Genomic DNA, 19,406 nt, shown 5'->3' with positions numbered 1-19,406 from the left:
TTTAGAGACCAATCATAGTCATTCAAATCATTATGCATTACATCAGTAAATAAGCCTGGTATTTTCCATAGCAGTCTGATCTGCTGCTTATATTCAGACATCTATCTCTTATCTTGATGGATTGAATTTCTTATCCTCTCCTCTTAAATATTGATCATTGTGGATTAAAAGAAGAGATAGGTTTCCAATTCCATTCCATATTGATCCTTCTCCCTTTATATCTTTTGTGAGGGTCACACCTTTTCACCTTGTCCACCCTTTTCAATTGTCACACCCTTTCACAATCACCACCCTTTGAAAGGGTCACAGCTCTCAATCATTTTTGCCCCTTTAAAAGTTAATTCCTTCTTCTTCCATTATTCTTTAATTCACATGCTCCCTTTATGCAGATCAGAACTGTCTTATTTCTTAACGTAGGACTTACTATGATTACCTTCCTTATGACAGTCCTTCCCTGCCTTCAAAAAATTACTTTCCCTCCCATTTATATCTTAATGATGGGAGAGTCACAACCTTTCATTATTGCAACATTTCAAGAGAGTCACGACTCACAACCTTGCATCCTTTATGCCCTTTGGAAGAGACAACTTTTCATAACTAATACCTTTCGAAAGAGTCACAACCCTTCCTCGATACACAACAATTCAACAACATGAAACAACAAAGGGCTCAAGACCAACCATTTGGCAGACAAGAAACCTCAAATAGAAAATGTAGTCAGATTATCTCACAATATAGAGCATAAATGATGGTGGCAATCACAGATAAGGTTGCCAGTAATTGAGCTCATGATAAGGCATGTTTGGAATTTGGAAATACTTTGTTGTTTAATGAGAGTGACGGAGCCCTCAAAACCCTTTTAATACATTATATCAACATTCTGGAGCTAATCGTAACTTTTTAATGTGTTAGAAAATTGTGCAATGTTCTGAAACATTGATTCCTTGATCCTTTCACCATTTGTTGGAACTTTTGGAAATGCTGAAAACCTGTCAATGTTTTGGCAGCTTTGAGAAAACCTGTAACTTTGATTTCTTGAAGACAGATAAAGTCTTTATTCCTCAGTCCATTACACCATTTTCTAATTATATACTTTCTGTCTGGCATTTCTAACCCTCTAACATTCCAGCTATGTAGGTCCAACATTATCAATAGTTTTTTTGAGGGGTGATTTCTGATTCTTGTAAAGTCTGTTAAAACAATCAGCTATATCATTATTCTTGTTGGGGATACTAGTAGTAGTTGTTGCTTGAGCTTGCTTATCCATAGTTTTCCTTTTTTTCAACTATTTTTTATTGGTGACTTCAATAAAAGGTTGCCCATTATCATCCTGAGTCTCCATGGAGCAATCCATTACGAAGAATGAATCATTACCCTTAATGACTATTGAAGACACAACACCTAGAGGAGGTCTTTCTTGTGAAGAGGTATTGGTATCCTTAGGTTTTTGAAGCAAATCAGCCCTTTCTTTTAAGGTTTCAAGAGCAATTTGTTAAGCATTTTTTCTGCTTGGGGTTGAGTTATTGGACGCTCTATAGCTAGGGCTTCCTAATGGGCAACCCTTAGAATCGATAGAGGGCATTTATCCACTCCCAGGATTCAACATTGCATCAATATCCAAACAAAACAGAGGATTGACTAGAGTATTAAAATGTTCAAAAGGACCGAACTCCTGTTTATCAGAAATATTATTTGAAGCATCACTATTATTGGGGACAGCAATAAGGTGCTCTTCACCTTCCTCCTTATCTACTCCATTTGTATTTTGAGGGTTATCCCTAGTAGAGGTATTAGTCTGTGTAAAATTTACTTTCTCTGCGTTTTAGCTTAATCCAGGGCAATCTTTCATGGTGCGGACGTCTTTTTTTTTTTTGCAGTGGAAACAAGCATTCAAGTTCCCTAGAAGTGAGATTTCTAGGTTATATTTTTTTGTTTCAGCGTTAATCAAAATTCTATCTAGGAATTCAATTTCCAGTTGCAGCGCAATTAATATCATTGCATTAAGGGATATTGATGTTTAGTAGCTTCAGTCAGATAAACCTATATATAATTATATATGAGATATAATTTATATACATGTGTTCATCATATATGAGATGTAAGCTTATCATATGAGATATATATGTGATTAAGTTTTTTTTTATAATAATTAATGAATAGACATGTCCCGTGAAGGGACATGCCTATTCATGGCTTACCCTCATTTAAATAAGAGCTCTCTGCCATTTGAAATACACATACCAAAAATATGGCAGTGCCATTACATTTGCAGCGATGCTGGAAAATCAACATGGTATCAGAGCCAGCCTGCTGCATAAGTGAGGAAGTGTTAAAATACAATTTATAAAGAGAAACAACAATTATTGAAGCCTTCATTTTTTTGCAACCAATATCGTGGGAGTTGGTGGTGATGTTTCATCAAATGTGGAATTGTTGGGTTTCTTGAATGCATAATATCACACTTGGAAAACTTAAAAGTCGGAGTCTGAGTTTTTTCAGAGCTTGAATTTTTATTGTTTACCTACGACAGAGAAGATCAAATTGAAGCATTACTTGGTAGTTTGAATTAATCGTGGGCATCTTACGCACAAATTGAATTTCATAGAAAAGCTTTTAGAATCTTTGAATTCATGAGGCACTCTAGAACAAGTCTAAACATTGTAGCATATAGCAGTGTAGATACCCCAAATCTCGTGCTTCAAATTCTACTGAGACTTATGGTAGCCATATGGATTCCTGTGTATCACATTGGAATTTAATTAAGTTGTTTCTAGTGTTCTATTCTATATATGAATGAGCATAGGTGAATATTATGAGACTCCCATGGTCGTGGTTCATATGTAATGATCTTCAAATGTGCCTCAACCAGATAATTGCAAAGTCACATCAAATACGTTTTTTGTTTGTAGTACCATGTTGTAATATTTCAGGTAATGTATTGTGCCAGTGGATCCTTTGAATCTTAGTGTTGGTAATGTAGTATGCCAGTGAATTTTTTGGAACATGAAAAAAGCTCTGTGACTAAAAGCTTCAACTCTTGTGAATACGGTATTGTTTAGTACCTTGTTAATGATCTTTGTTGAGAAAATGGTGCCACTGGATCTTCGGCTAGAAGCTATCCAGCTGACAAAATTTCTTTTGAGAATGTTCCTAAGAAAAATATGTAAAGTTGAAGCCCATATTTCAAAATAATGGTTTCCAAACTTGCAAATGTTAGCTCGCGGGTCTAATGTTGGTGCCTCCTTTCTGGCTCAAGCCAATGGTGGTGGGAGTTATCTCCTAGTAATCTAGGCCAAGTTAGTGGAGTTAGATCACAACTCGTTGTGCTGGATTTGAGAACACATCTCTGGAATGTGGGTAGATGTTACAGTGTCGGAGGGAGCTCAACAAGCTAGGAATGCATGATGACAAAGGGCATTTCCATTGGGTTTGTGCCAAATGGTTTGAGCGGTAATGGGAAACAACTCAGATCTGCATGCCGCTGATTTGGATGTTTAGCGTTTGTTGGTTGTGAAAATATAAATGATGGGAGAATGTGGGATCACACTCAACAATAAATGACCTAGATTGATGATGCTTTTTAGTGTTGTGGGTATTCAATATAGAACAAGGTCCCAAAATAAATAAATAAATTACTAAGATAAGGTAAATACATTGGAGCAATCATACAAATGGAAGGGTGACCCTTGGGCAACCAGGGAAAGGCTTTAAACAGAGATTGGCCTACATTCTAGTATCCTTTCTTTGATAACCGTTCTTGCATGGAATGTGATTAAAACAACACTATAAACAAATCCCTTAGAATCATTTGACAAAATGAAACTTGAATACCTAATTTTTTGCCCCCAAACATTTGTAACCCAATCATCAAAAAAACTCCTAGATGGTAGCTGATTAGCATCCATGCAAACAAAGAAAACAGCCACATTTCTGAGTCTAGATTGCTCACCCTTGATTGCTTTGATCATTTCTTTGTTGGGAGACAATGAGAGAGTCTTCAAACTGGAAGAGGGAGATTTACCATCTTTTCCTTCTCTGGGATTGTCAACTTGGATGATGCTTCCGCTTCGCAGTCCATCTCCGACTGTTTGTGCGCTCAAATCTCCAGCATTTCCCAGTTCGAACACTCTGTGGAACTCGCCATTAATGCCAGTAGAAGGTGGACTGTTAGCAATTGAATCCTGAACCTCCTTGTAAGATGGCTTATCAATATTTGCATCAACCTGCATTTCTTGTGTTTTATTGTGTTTAGTTTCTTTAAATTCTTCCTTTTTATCAATATCTATGACCTCATTAGTGGCTTCATTTAATGTGTCTCCCATCAAACAACTAAACCAGAGATGAGGATCTCAACAACCAAAGCAACTGTACAAGAATTGAATCCAAGAAAAGGAATGAAATAAAAGCAAGGACAAAAATTATAACGTAGACGACATAAGAGCAATAAAGGGTAACAAGTACACAAACCGGACCAAGCCACACAAAAATCCTGCAACAGCATAAAGCGATAGAAACACAATCCTGCCACCTAACAGCTTTGGCAACTCTACACCAAAATCTAGAAGCCAAAACAATTCCCGGTTCGTACAGCTTGCAGAGCTCCGTATTCCTTCACCGACAATCTGTGTATACTCTTCTATATCTATATTGGCATAAATATCTCCTTTTCAATATTTGCACAATTCCTCTTATATTCCCTTCTATCTCATCCTTTATATATATATATATATGCCCTTTTCACTCCACTCGCATATATTTCATTCTTATTTCAATCTACATCTACTTTCACATTATTTTGCTTTCATATATGTTATTATGTTGTAAGAGTAACACCTTTTTGAATCGGATATGTCTTTCCATCTTTATTTTATTTTGTAATTAATAATAACAATCATAGCCTTTTAAGCCACTAATCCTCAACGCTGATACTCATAGCTCTTTAAGGACATAACATTTAATAATTAAAATCTATGAAGCGAAAGTACAATCTCACGAGTACTCCCCATGTCATCAAAATCTTTCACCACAAGTCGAGCATCCATTATGACAAGGAAAGTGCTAGAAACAAGAAAAACAGAGGTGCCTATAGTTGGAAAATTTTCTAGGTTTCGGCTCTCAGAGGTATAGGCAAGAAGCGAGTCATGGTGGGTGAACGAAATAGACGGGAGCCAGAGGATGAGGCCTTGAAATGGAAGAGAAGAACTAAAGTCTGGAAGATCTTGAAAAAAGGGGAGATCACCAATTACATTGAGCGTCTCCATGACTGGAAACCTTCGGTCACCAAAGCTATGGTGAACCATTGGAATGAGGGCAATGTGGAGATTGATGGGGTGGATTTCACTATCACGGAGGAAATTAATTCTCATGTAACTGGCATCCCCATTACTGGGAAAAAATATTATAGAGATCGCAAAATCTCAAGGCAAGCGGTGACAGAGTTCACCAAAAACTTGGAGGAGAAGAAAAAGCTGGCGAAAAGTGGAACCCACTATCTCCCGAGGTCTATCAAACCCATTTGGAGGTTTGTGCTGAGAGCTATTATCAAATACATAACTTTGGACACCAGGTTCGATCACATCTACACCTACCACTTCGTGCTGCTAAATCACTTCAGGTATGGAGTTAAAATCTCCATTCCTTTTTACCTCTATTCGTCAATGAATGATAATATCCATGAATTTCAAGATAAGAAAACGAGGAACCCTGCTTTCCACGAAGGGCTGCTCTTACTGTTATATGAATATTTCAAGTCTAAAACAATAAGCAAGCAAATTAAGGAAAAGAAAGAGGGCAATAGGTTTAAAAGGGATTCGGGTGATACTGATGAAATTTACTCACCCTCTGAGACGGAGGAGGTGGAGTTGTACACAGATTCAAATGATTCCGAATCCCCTCAACGCAGTATGGACAAGTCTCCCTATTTCAGTAAGGAGGTTGCCACTCCCCTTGAGACTGGGAGAGATACCTCTTCAGACAAAGGGTATAATGAACAGGACGATGGCATGGAGACTGGGGGTGACAGTGCTGATGGCGAGGAGACAACCAAGGCTGAAAAAGGAAAAGATAGCAGGAAGAGCAAGTAGAAGATTATTATCAAAGTGCCTTCCAGTAGAGACAAGGAAGCCACGGAGACAACCAAGAATAAGAGGAAGAAGGAAGAAGTCATTAAGGAGAAGCAGGGTGAGGGAAGTGCGATGATGGAGGAGAACCCGATGGACAAGCCTGAGCAGCAGCCCGACCTGGAACCCAACCAGGGTTACGATGATGTGGGAACTTCCACCTATAGGTGCTCCATCACTAGCAAGGACAAGAAGGTGGTCTGGAGAAATTTCGACCACACCACTTCCAATTTGGGGATCAAGAGAGACATTATCCTTACCCAGGTCCGTGAGAATGAGGAGGGCAGGATCCAGATAGAAGAACTTATAGACCCTTCCTCGATCATCCTCAGCGACATTGCTAGGGACAATCCGGAGATGGATGTGTTGAATAATGCTAAGAACAGCCTTGTGGACAGCTACAGGACAACTAAATGGATCTACCAGAGATCCTCGATCTCAAACATAGACTCAGTGAGTTGGAAAGGGAGACCTATAGCCTTAGGAACAGGGTTAACGAGGATGAACTCAGCACAGACAAGAAGTTGGAGGCTTTCAACACTACCTCCCTGGATATGGTGAAGACCTTGCAGGGCATATCTAAGCAAAACCTCAACATCCTCAAGGATCATGATAACATAAAGAGGCTCATCCACCGTGGCAAGGTTCAAAGCAGCAAGGAGAAGGAATAGGGTATAAATTTGAAAGACAAGCCCCTGGAGGAAGGTGTTCGGAAAAGAACCAGGGCCAGCACTAGAAAGAAAGACACCATCGCCCTTGAGCAGGACACTATGGAAATGAAGGAGGAGACGGGCAAGTTGTCCAAGCTCGAGATCAATGTAGCGGAGATGCTCAGAGACATTGGTTGATCTGCCCTGGCCTTTGGCGGCCTGCCCTGGTTTTTGGCGCTCTTCCTTGGCTTTCTCTTGCTTTATGTTTTAGGGAGTTGTTGTTTTACTATCAAGCTCTTGGGTTCCTTTTTCGTTTTAACTGTTGACTTTCTTTTCTATGTTTGGGGTTTCAGGGCCCTTTTAAAGCCTATTTTCCTTAATAAAAAACATTTAATAATTAAATGTTAGAGTTCATTTTCTCTTTACTAAATAATCATGTGATGACTCTATCCTTATGCCAGAAAACTCCACTTTAAAAGTAATCACTGAAAACAAGTCTTATCCATTATCCAAGACCATACTCTGCTTCAAATCTCAATGTCGTAAATGTAATTCAGTTGTTTTGAAAGCTGATCCATTCTTTGAAACATAGTAATTGATTTGTTTTTCTTTCATAAGTATTTTTAATTGGAAAATGGCAAATGATTTAATTTAGACAAATCGGCTTGCACGGTGGATTGTTACTGGGCGTTGCTTGAACCTTATTGGTCTTCCACCTTTGAACACTCTTCAGACAAACTTTGAGTTGACAGACTTCCATTGATTAATGAATATATTTATGAATCACATCATTTTATCATTTTATTAAAAGTTTTGTTAAGGATCATAACTTAGATGAGTTTTGACGATACTCAAAATTGCATGTATTATTTTCCAGCACCGTCTTTACCATTGCAGATTATTACTCTAATATTTTATTATTGTTCCTTATGCTGCTTGACTTTGTCTCATACCATTTATAATGAGGAAGAGAAACGGTTTCCTTTGTGCATATACTATCCACTGAATATAATTTCAACAAAGTCATCTATGCTTTACATATAATATATATCTCTGCTTTGTATATTATCATTGTTGTCTTATATATTCATTGTGACTTCATCGCTGTTTCATCACTTGTCCATATATCATTTGAGTTCTGTCCAAAATGCTTTGTCAAACATCATCACTGCATTTGACATTCAAATGACCCATGCATTTGATGGAATACAAATGATTGATATGATATGATATGATAGATTTTAATGACGTCCACGAGACTAAAGTAGTCTATGGGACCTATGCAATCACCCTCCCGAGTTAGGAGCGAAACTAGTCAGTTGTAAAGTTTCGGTTAACTTGTCTCTCCTTCTCTGAAGTTTGGTAATCAAATCTGTTGCTCTCTTCACTTGATCTTCCTCGAATAAATAGTGGAAGTCCCTGTTCTGCAATATTTTTGTATAGCCAGATCTGATGTCATTGTAAGCCGGGCAGTCTTTGACAAAGTGCTGCTTTGTCTCAACTATTCCCATATTACAAAATAAACATGTTCTATCTGCCCACTCTTCCTTTGGAACTTGCCACCGACCAGTTTCACATCGCAACTGATGTGAACTAGTTCGAAGTTGTGCCATCAACATTTTTGCTTTCCAGTTAATAGATGCTCTTATATAGGCCTTTTCATCATGACTAGAAGTGGGATTAAATTCTTTAATGTAATAAGATTTTTCCGCCCTATGCGTCTTGTCCACAGAATATTGCGAAATTTTTCATTGACAAACTTTTTTATTTCTATAATGTTATCCGGGCAGGTTTGGATGTTGATATCCCATTTTCGCATCCATTTGTCATTTTGCTTCATCCATGTGCTTTTCCGCCTCACAAGTTTTTCCTCTATGATCAACTTGGGCCAACGATGTGTTTCCAGCCCTTGGGTTTTCTTTAAGTAGCTAATCATCCGGACCAAAGCAACAGCCTCTAATGGAAAGGAACCCACCTCCGCCAAAAGGATCTCATACGAAACTGTGGTCTTGACTTTAAGATTGCATGTGATGAAGTGTTTTTGAATTCTTTCTACTTGCTGCCATTTCTATTCGGACATACTACCTCCCCACACTTCACATCCGTATAGAATAACCGGAGTGACCAGCAAACCAAAAAGAGTTTTCATGGTCGTCCAATCCCATAATTCTGCATTCCTACAAATGCCAAATGTTTCATATTTCACAGTCCCGACAAGGATTTGAAATAGAACTTGGTTTGAAGTCCTTGCGACTTCAAATGCCATAATATCTTTCTCTTAAATTAACCTCAAACCACACAAGCTTCCTGATAAATTGATGAGAATGTGATGCGCTTTTTGATCGATCTTCCAAAGGTAATATCTATCTGCCTGAAACATATCAATCACATATAATCAGCCTTCCTTTTATATCTTCTTGAAGAGCATATATTTCCTTGAGAAAGTTTTGTATTGCCATCAGGACTGTTCAAGCCATGCTACTCATAGCAGCTTCATAAGTTTGATCTCTTAGATAGACAACTCTTTTTTTTCTTTTGAGTCTTTATAGGACTATAACTTTATCATCAATTATAAATTTATAATCAATATAAATGATTTTTTTAGTACTATAGCTTGACATCAATGACAATATTTCTATCAGATCTTCTCATCCTTTAGGGTAAAAGAGAATATAGGAAACCAACTCATATGAAAGACTAACGTGGAAATCGAATGGAGATTGGAAGAGGCTTGTTAGAGTTTTAGGTGACTACACAACACCCAAGGTCAAACTAAAGACTATGATAACTTCCACAAGAGATTGACAAGACAATTGCATTAAGATGCAATAATGATATTATTGATAGTGGACATCAATGGATTACTGAACATGATTCAAATGTACATAATAGGCCTGCATATATAGGCAAGGTGATAAGAAGATAATCTATCACCTACACAAGGTGGAATTACATGTCTGCTAAAGGTGGACCATTCTCCATTTTGCAATAAAGTATGTGCAATGATAGGGATGATAATGTGATATGTGCACTAAAGGTGGAGTAAAATAACAACTATCACTACCTAGAAAGGAATTCTCCAACACCATGTGCTTAAGTGAGGTGCAAACTCCTAGACATCTCAATGAAAAATTACTATGCAATGCATTATCCTATGTAAGCTTAAGTGTAATTAGTGAATATTTAACTGCACCAATAGCCCCCGTTAAGTGCAACTTAGGAGATGCTCTTAAAATCCCAATGCAAGAAGGTTCCTGGCTACTAGGCCATGTTAGGTACCCATGTATAATATGCAATGTAATACATGAAATGCAATCTCTAATAAAGCAGAGAAAGAGAAAAACCTCATGGGAAAAACCCTCCCCTAAAAAAAGAGATGAAAACACACAATGCGTGGATGGATGCACTACTCAAGACCCCCCGAGAACTTCATACATGACGTATATACAATCAATGATCTCTCCATAGGAAGGATTGTAGGAGATGTGATATTGCCCCCATAATGAAGAGTGTCCTACAAAAATAGTGAGTGTTTGAAGACAAAACATAGTGCAATGCCTACAAACAACATTTCTTCTCTTGGGAAGAAGATATACCAAATACAAATGCAAGATTACTTCCCATTTTGAATAAAAGCTAGGAAATGGAATCCAAATGAGGTAAGCTGATGATGTCGCAAACTAACCAACATCCAAATGAAAGGACAGAGGTCTCCAAGTATGAATCTTTAAAGACTGAATAGTGTCATGTCCCCAATCTCTACCCTTCATTAGTGACAACATTTCTAGCAGGGTTGGTCTATTATCTGGTTCCCATAGGCTAGCAGAGCGTAGAGGGAACCAACCCAGGGGCTTTGAGAGTCATGCATGAGCTTTCCAAGTAGTTTGGAGCAGTAGACAACAGTTTCCTACAATTTAGGAGGGATTCCTAATTTGTAGGGATTGACTAGGAGTGGTCTAGGAGGCATTTGGAGACCTCGGCGAACGCTTTGGAGACTAGAGTGCATCTCCTATTTTTTAGGAGGAACTCCCAGTTTAGTGACAGTTCTCTCAAAGGTGCACATAGTAGGGTAGAGTCATTGGGACTCAATTTCGGTTGATTGGGGCTATCTCCTACTTTTTAGGAGCATCCCTAGATTTTAGGGATGGACTGCCAGTTGACCCATCTTGTCCGACATCAGTCACAGATAGGTGACAAGGTCAGATTCATGTTTGATTGGTCATTTTGGGACCATTTGGGAAATATTTTAATATATTTAAATATTTCCTAAGTTAGTGATTAAATAAATTAAAATAAGGTTAATAATATAATCATTTTGGAGTAATAAGGGGTTTTTTTGGCCTCATCTGGATGTGCATCCTATGGTGTGATAGCTCGTTGGAAAGGTCTCAAAATTCTCTAAATCTTTCTCTTTGGTCTCATGGCATTTCAGTGAATGGAATTCTATCTATGAGGAAAAAGGTCATTTTCTAGTAACACGACCACTTTAAAATAAGAAATTATAACATTTTCACTACACAACACCACTTGGAGACACTTAGGGTTCGATTTGCAATTGAGAGGGGGTTATAAGGAGATGGAAGCTTCATTCTAAGATCATCTTTTGCATATTGAAAACCTTGTTTTTGTGAATTGGCTCTGAGAGAGCAATTCTTCATCTGGGACGCAAACCCCAGGTTCTGGATTGGTTGGGATGTAACCCTCAGCAGTTATTGGCATTGGATTCTCCAGATAGTGTGCGTTGCTATCAGTGATAGAGTACACCATTCTTTATTGTGGATTCAGGTTGCAGATTTATGGTTTCAGCATTGCAGATTGATTCTTTCAGCTGGGACGTGATTCCTTGCAGTCTTAGGGCTGCCATTTGCAGTATTTTGGCATCATTGTTGGATGTAAGCTCCTTGGAACTGCATTTGATTTATTATTTGGCTTTATAAATTAGAAATCTGCCTGGTACAATTTATAGCAATTCTGATTTGGCTCTATGCTCTTATTTATTTTCAGTCTCCTCTCATGTTTATTGTTCATTATTCATTACTATTGTGAAAACTATCAAAAAACACAAAACAAAAAAACAAAACCTTCTTCAACTTCTGTCTATTCTCAAAGACCATCAAAGAAATCACAAGAAAATATAGTTTATTAATTTAAAAACTACAGCAGATCGGCAAGGGCATCCATCAAGGATCTTTCAAATAGGCATCTCTAAGCTCAAGGAATCTATCACGTCATCAAGTTGAACCATGAAATGTGGCAAACCAAGGGAGGGAGAAGAATCAAGCATGTCAATCTCCAAAGAAGGTGAAGAAGTATCAACTCCAACTATGAACTGCCATCAAAGAGAAGTGAAACCCCCTCAAGTATGTCTTCCAATTCTGAAATGTGAGACTGCACAAATAATAAACCCATATCTAACAAATAGGAATCCCAATCAGGAAAACAAATAGACATCTCTTGTAATAACTCTTTGTAATCATCAAGAGATGAATGTGTGATCTCCACTAGAGAAGTAGGAGCTGCAAGAGGAGTCACTGGATCATCCTTGCTCTCAATATATGCATTATACTCAATCTCATCTAATGTATCATCATCATATAAAATATTATCTCCATTATCATGTGGAATGAGACAATTTGCATTAGGATCATTTGGGAATAGAGGAACATGTGGATCTCCAAAAAGCTCTCAAATAATTGTCCACATTGTCGGCAATAAATATCATGGATTTGGAGTAAGCTAGATGATGTAAAAATGAAAACAGACTCATACCAATCACTCCTTTAATATGACCATTTTTATCTTCCCAAACTATTTTCTTCCACTTTGTTTTTGGCTTAGTGTTAATATCCCCAATTTTAATAAAATACTTTAAATAATTAATGGTTCCAAAATTTAAATAATATTATTTGGGCCTTTAATTATTTAATAATGAGGCCCAATTTTAATTAATTGTTTGTAGGTGTTTGCCATGTCGGCACTCTTTTGTAAACCCTCGAGAGTTTTCTCCTGAGGGGTGTTTATGTGCAGCATGTAGTTGTTTATGTGATTGAGATTATTTCTTTGTACTACGAATTCTTGATAGAGTTCAATATTGTTCGCCATTTCAGAAGTGAAAGATCTTCCCTACTTGGCTTTCTCCGGTTTCGATGGGATTCAACCCTCACCCTATTCCATTTATGTATTTCTTGCTCAAGTCTGGAAAATCTGAGTATCGTTATTATTTTCGAGTATCATTGTTTCTAGAACTATTGTCATATGTTTGTATAAATTGTAGTTTTCATTGGCGATACATCTGTGCCGTTGGTTTGTTGGTTTTCACTCTAATTCATTACCAGGAAGGCATGCAATCATGCCACACATTGACATTGCATATTCATACTCTGTATTCGCTAGTGTACGACCATCCCATTCACCCTCTGTGTACCACCGTACGGCCAACCCTAGAACATCATACACCATCACCTTAGAGTCGGTACGAACCCCAAGACCATATCGTGTGATTACCATATCGTACAACATTCCCCCTCATCATACGGTGATATCTTTCTTCACTATACAACCTACACACATACTGTATGAAAACACTTATCACTACTGTACAAGCACTCTTAAGGAAGGCAGAAATCGTCTGTCTGTAACTGTTTCGAGAAGGTAGAAATCGTCAGGAACATTACAGTGGTATCAGAGCAGTTGCCTTCGGGTCGAGATCCCCTTTGGCTCGAGATCCCCTTCGGGTCAAGATCCCCTTTGAACTGAGATTCCCTTTGGATCGAGTTTCCCTTGAGATCAAGCTCCCCCCTCGGAACCAAATTCCCTTTTGATCAAGTTTTGCTTCAGGTCAAGATTCCCTTCAGACCGAGTTCCCCTTTAGACCGAGATTCCCTTCAGATCGAGTTTCCCTTTGGATCAAGTTCCCCCCTCAGAACTAGATTCCCTTCGGATCGAGTTTCGCTTCGGATCGAGTTCTGCTTCAGATCAAGATTCCCTTTGGACTGAGTTCCCCCTTTGAATCGAGATCACCTTCGGGTCGAGATTCACTTCGGACCAAGTTCCCCTTCGGATCAATTTCAATTTTGAATCGAGATTCCCTTCGAATAAAGATCCCCTTCAGATTGAGGTTCCCTTTGGATCAAGATTGCCTCCGAACAAAGATTCTCTTTGGGCCGAGATTGCCTTCAAGTTGAGATCACTTTCAAGTTGAGTTCGTCTTCGGGATATTACAGTGGTATCAGAGCTAGGTTATTCTGTCAGCCTGTTTGGAGAATTGAGAGACTAGTCTTGGATCACACTATGACACCTAGTAATGCCCAATATTCTCTATCGCATGTTTCAGCTGATTGGAAGGCACATTTGTTAGTAGAGTACTCCAAGAATACTTTTGCATGCCTACTGTTCGATGGTCAAGTGCAAGATGATAGATACAAGGTGGTTGGCGATATCATTTATCACAATGACAAAATCTATATGGTACCCAAGTCAAAGATGAAGGAATGGATTCTGGAGGAAGATAACAACACAAATATTGTCAAACCAACACCCAATGATCATCTTCATGGAAATTTGGGTTCTATTAGTGGCCCTTCGAATGAGAAGGTTTTATTGATGGTTGTTTAACTTCATGGAGATGCTATGGACGATTTCTTGTAGGAGCAACCACAGTTGGTTGAATATGGAGTTTATCCTTCAGTTGTGCCTACGTCATGCATGACTGCAATTTTTTCATGTGAATGGCTTCCTCATAAAAATAATAGGATCTACATGTGTAGTGAAGTTCTTGAGGAGACTGATGATTGCATGAAGATTATGGATCTGGACATCAATGTGTTTAATGATTGGCTCCCTTGGGATCTTGGTGGTTTTGGATATAACAATGTTTATATTAGAGTGGCGTTGCGGAGCCCGAATGGTCGTCTACTCATCTCAATTGAATTCAATTATGCACATGTGATCCTAAAGAAGCATGGAGTTTTCAGCAGATATAGCAATCTACATCCGCGCATGGTTTGGGATCCTAGAGTTTGCGTATTGCTTGAGGATAAGCAATCTTTGGCTGGCGAGGATTTGTAATTGTAACAAACGATCTTTCTTAACCAAAAGATTAGGGCTAAAAACTGATTTCAAATAAATATGAAAGTAATACTTAAACTATAAAACTGAAATAAAACATCTTTAATTCCATTTCATGAGATAAAAACTGAAATAACATTCAACTGAATAACTATCAACAAAAATAACTGCCAACTGAAATAATTGTTTCCTATCATGTTTACTAAAGCAATTCAAAACATCACCATTCATACTATGATATTCGATATTCACAAAACAAAGTAAATGCATAACTAAGGATAAAGGAAGAAACATACAAAGCTAATTGGAGGGTCTTGAACTAGTTGTGCAAGCCTCAGCTTTCGGATAAGAGGAGAAGGATTAGCTTAGGCTTTGACTTCACAACTGCGGACCATATCCATCCCCACACAATCTTTTGAAAAGAAAGCCCTCCCTACCCCTGGCCTAGGCTTGGGGCACTACTTGTCTAGCCATTGGAGCAATACCGGTGTTTAGAATGTCCGCACAGTTATGGACGAACATGTCTGAATAACTGGCGCTACTAACATCATGTGATCTTTAGAAGGCAAGCATGCCTTTAATGACCTTGGCCAAGGTTTTTGGATGGGTTTCTAATACCCGATCACCACCGCTCGACTTGATAACAGGATAAAATTGAGTGGACATGCATTAGCTATTTAGCGATTCTTTTGTAATAAATTTATTGTATCACTTCTGATTCTATTTTTCATGTTCTTTCAAATTTTTCTCTTATCTCTTCACACTCTTTCTTGGCGATCTAGCTGGGTGAGTCCTAGGTGTCAAATATCAAAGTAATTCAACTCTTTTTTTAAGTCTTAGCCGGTGCAAAGAATATTATAAATTCAGTACTATCATAATACAATTCTTAAAACCCAAGAACTTCTCTTTAAGGACTTAGAAAGAAATAGCTTGAATATGGAATCCGACTGAAACAAGAGACATCTTAGCATAACATACACAATTGATTTAGAATTGACTTGGAGAGATGGACTCTTTAAATGTACTATTCGATATTACAGTCAACAATGATACATAGAATTCATTGACACAATTCTTGCTTTTGTGTTTTTGAATGCATACATGTAACAAATATGAATTGAGAAGGTTGACCACATAACCTGATCAAGAAGATGTGGAGCCTGGGCTTGACTCTGTACAACTGGCTCTTGGAAATGCGTATTCCAAAATCAGATAAAGCAATGACTCGGCTTTGTCCTCAATCAATCGCAGCAATACTGATGATAGAAAATAAGGGAGCAGAGGTATATATGTGGAACTTGGGTTTTTAGTTCTCTCGACTTGTGTTCGAAAGAAGACATTCAAAGAAAATATAAAGGCTTCCAAGAAGCCGTGACTCTTGGAACAATTATAAAAAGAAGAAAAACTGACTTCTTGAACCACCGATAAATAAAAAATGCCAAGTGTTCATTCTCATCTCTTATAAAGACAAATAAATATGAGGTAGAATTTGAAGGTTACTAAATCAAAAAGGATAAATTATATATATATATATATATTTGCACACATATATATTATTTCAAATGGTGACATTATATTATTATTATTTGTCCAAGGTTATACCTACTAAGGTATGCATATCTAAATACATGTATTATTTGGAAGATGATAATCTTCATACCTTCTCAAGGTAAATGCAAATTTAGGTATACATATTTTAATAGATATGAGCTTGTATAAATTAATACTATGATGACACCATACTTTTATACCTATGTGCACATACATATATACGTATTATTTGAAGTGATGAGAATGTCAATATAAACCATTAAAGGTATGTACTTTGATTAAGTTAAAATGTTTAATGTTTTAATGATTGTCTAGTAGCTCATGTGTGTCCAGTGATTGTACCCTATTATGCAAGTCGCTAGGTCCTTACCAAGATAGTTAGAGGTCATACCTATCGATCAGATAAATGGACTAAGGTAGTACCCCGTTCTGTAGATCCCGTTAAGCAATGCTTCTCCCCTTTGTCTGATCCTGCAATCGCCTGTGCACTTGTGCAACATTTTCCACAATAATAACAAGTTCCCAAGATAAATCCATATTAACAATTAGCATAGATAATAGTAAAGAAATTAGTTAATAACCATAATTTCGAAACCAAGCAACTACTAACTACTATCATCAACATATGACAAGTAATGGTTAACGACCATCATCATTAAACGGTTATACATAATAATTGATAACAACCAATTTCATAGGAAACAATGGTTACATTTAATTACCCTTTTCACATGAACAGGAAAGAAGAATCCATTCAACTCAACGACTATACTAATTTTAATTAGGTCAAAATTTTGGGATGTAACAATAATGTCCCCAATTTTAATAAAATACTTCAAATAATTAATGGTCCCAAAATTTAAATAATATTATTTGGACCTTTAATTATTTAATAATGGTGCCCAATTTTTATTAATTATTCGTAGGTGTTTGCCATGTCGGCACTCTTTTTTAAACCCTCGAGAGTTTTGTGCGGAGGGGTATTTATGTGCGACATGTATGTAGTTGTTAGTATGCGATTGAGATTATTTCTTTGTACTGCAAATTCCGGTTGGAGTTTTGAATAGGAAGAAAATGGAAACCTCTTCTCAACCCTAATTTCCAAAAGGAATGATCCAAATTGATTAAGCACAAGAAAGTGTTTAATGCATGGATCAAGTGATGAAGAAAAAGGTGAAAAGAGGTTCAATTAGTCTTCTTTCTATTTTGAGGGGAGTATGTGCTTAAATCCTGAAATAGATAAAAGACAAATACTAACCTTGAATTTGGAAAATGTTGATTTCTGATGTTTGTGTACAGTTTTGGGAAATTCTGCAACCTAATCTAGATTGGAAATGTTGAAACAGAGAAAACCCAAAAATATTTTATCTTTTTGAAGGGAGGTTGACCTTGACCCTATTGGTGGGGCGCACAATCTTACCCCGGGACACAATTGTACCCCAAAAAGTCGACCTTGACCTACATTGCTCCGATGAAAATTTTTTTCGTGGATCTCCAAATTTGCTCTCCAATTTGTTGTTCCACACCTGCATCTCGAAGAAAAATGGTTTGTTTGGATGAGGGGTTTGTCTCAGTCAAAGCCCGGTTTGGAATCAACCTTAATAATGGAATTGAAATAGAGAATGCTAGCAAGTAGTAGAAGTAAATCTAACAATGAAGCTATGATACTCAATAGATATGCAATTGTATTTGAAATGTAAACAAGTATATTGATATGAAAGCTTGAACATAACATTAACAAATGTAAATCAAAACCTCCATGATTGTATTCTTAGAATCCACCTTGAAAGAAGTATGAATAGATCTTGTAGATGAACAAAGGATCTTGAAGAAAGAGCACACCACCATGATGGCTAGATTTAGGGTTTTGAATGATGAATCTTGAGTGCTTGAACTAAATCCCTTCAAAGGCTTGAATGCTTCAATCCTTGATCTTCAATGGAGAACTTAAATGCTTGAATGATAGAATGCTTGCTCACTTGAAAAGTAGGTAGTTGCTCATAGATAGTAGATGCACTCATGAAATATATGGATGTCAAAATGAGGGAAGAAGGCTTCCTTATATAGTGATCTAGGGCACAAACTCCTAGAGAAGGTTGACATAGGAGCATTAAATCCCATTTAACCTTAACCCCTAAGAATGGACCTAGATTAAATGTAATTTAAGAGTACCATTCCAAAACCTGAAACAACCGACCCAGAAGTGGGAAAAGAAACTTTCGGAAGCCCGAGATCCCAAAACTCCTAGAAATTGAAAATGGGACCTGGGGTTAGGGACGAGGTCGACCCTTCCCTAGGTTAGGATCGAGGTCATCCTTGACCTAGGTCAAGGTCAAGGTCGACCTTGTCCCAGAAGGTCGCTCTTGACCCAGAGGCCAAAGTCCTCCATTTTGCAAAGCAGTTTATTAGAAATAGGCTGGAAATAGAGAGAGAGAAGTAGAACAGGGGGGAAATAACTAGATCCATGTAAAAACCCATTCAAGGTGCTCGACATGACCTCGAACCACTTACTCGGAGGGCTACATGCTCTTAACATGGAAGTGCTTCCATTTTGAGACGATACAAGTTCAATATTGTTTGCCATTTCAGAAGTGAAAGATCTTCCCTAGGCTTTCTCCAGTTTCGGTGGGATTCAACCCTCACCCTATTTCATCTCTGTATTTCTTGCTCGGGTCTGACAAATCTGAGTATTGTTATTATTTTGGAGTATCATTGTTTTTGGAACTATTGGCACATGTTTAAATAAATTGCAGTGTTCATTGGCGATACATCTGTGTTGTTGGTTTGTTGGTTTTCACTCTAACTAATTACCAGGAAGGCATACAATCACACCACACATCGACATTACGTATTCATACTTTGTATTCGCTAGTGTACGACCATCCCATTCACCTTCTATCTGCCATTGTACGACCAACCCTAGAACATCGTACACCATCACCTTACAGCTCGTACAGACTCCAAGACCATATCGTACAGTTACCATACTCATCGTAGGACATTCCCCCTCATTGTACGG

General features: G+C 37.7%; 1 protein-coding gene across 1 annotated transcript in view; it reads left to right on the top strand.

Moving 5' to 3' along the window:
• Nucleotides 1–19,406, top strand: part of LOC149554843 (medium-chain fatty acid ethyl ester synthase/esterase 2-like) — a 203,310-nt gene that overhangs the window by 137,085 nt on the left and 46,819 nt on the right. The window lies entirely within an intron of this gene.

Source organism: Cupressus sempervirens, chromosome 5, assembly GCF_028749045.1.
Source record: "Cupressus sempervirens isolate cs-2001-9-10 chromosome 5, ASM2874904v1, whole genome shotgun sequence".
Classification (NCBI taxonomy): domain Eukaryota; kingdom Viridiplantae; phylum Streptophyta; class Pinopsida; order Cupressales; family Cupressaceae; genus Cupressus; species Cupressus sempervirens.
This window is presented reverse-complemented; position numbering and strand designations above follow the sequence as displayed.